Below are 700 nucleotides of genomic sequence, written 5' to 3'. Positions count from 1 at the left end.
GGGGGGGAGGGGGGGTTGTAATGAGTCAGTTGAATAAATAACAATGAAATTCGAAGAATTGTTCCGTTCCACGAATCAAACGTCCACAATACTACAAACGTGTCAAATTGCGAGTGTAATTTTAATTATTTGCATAAAAAAGAGGGTGATCATGGAAGAAAAAAAGACAGAAGGAAAGAAAGGCAGGGAGAAAGAAAGAAAGGAAAAAGTGTTGGGAGGGGGGGGGGAGTAATAAAGATAACAAAGAAAGATAGAAAGAAGAAGAAGAAAAAGGGTTAGGCAGAAAGAAACAGAAGTGAACAAATAAAAGCTTAAGGTTTAGATTGGATTCATTCTTTGATGTGGACTGTCCATGTGCCACTCAGATATATCGAGGTCGAAAAGAATCCGATGAACAGGGGATTCTCAGCTGACCAGGTCTAACCCCGCATCTGGCCATCATCTTCAGTTCTGAAGAGATAACTATTAACTCCCTGTGAAAGCTGCTCTGATAAGAAGGATTATCGTCTGGCACGACTGGCCGTACTGCATGTCAGATCAACGAGCGGGTCGGGTCAAGGGTGGGATGGGTAGGAGTAGGGGAAGCGGGGGTAAGAGGGGGTAGAGGGATGGGATACGGAAGTGGGGGAGGGGATGGGGAGGGGAAGCAGGGGCGGGCGTTGGGCGAAGGTGGGGATGAAACGCCATGATTTGCAGAATA

The sequence above is a fragment of the Aplysia californica genome, unplaced genomic scaffold, assembly GCF_000002075.1.
Source record: "Aplysia californica isolate F4 #8 unplaced genomic scaffold, AplCal3.0 scaffold00160, whole genome shotgun sequence".
NCBI classification, from domain to species: Eukaryota; Metazoa; Mollusca; class Gastropoda; order Aplysiida; family Aplysiidae; genus Aplysia; species Aplysia californica.
The sequence above is the reverse complement of the archived record's forward strand: the minus strand, read 5'-3'. Positions refer to the sequence as shown.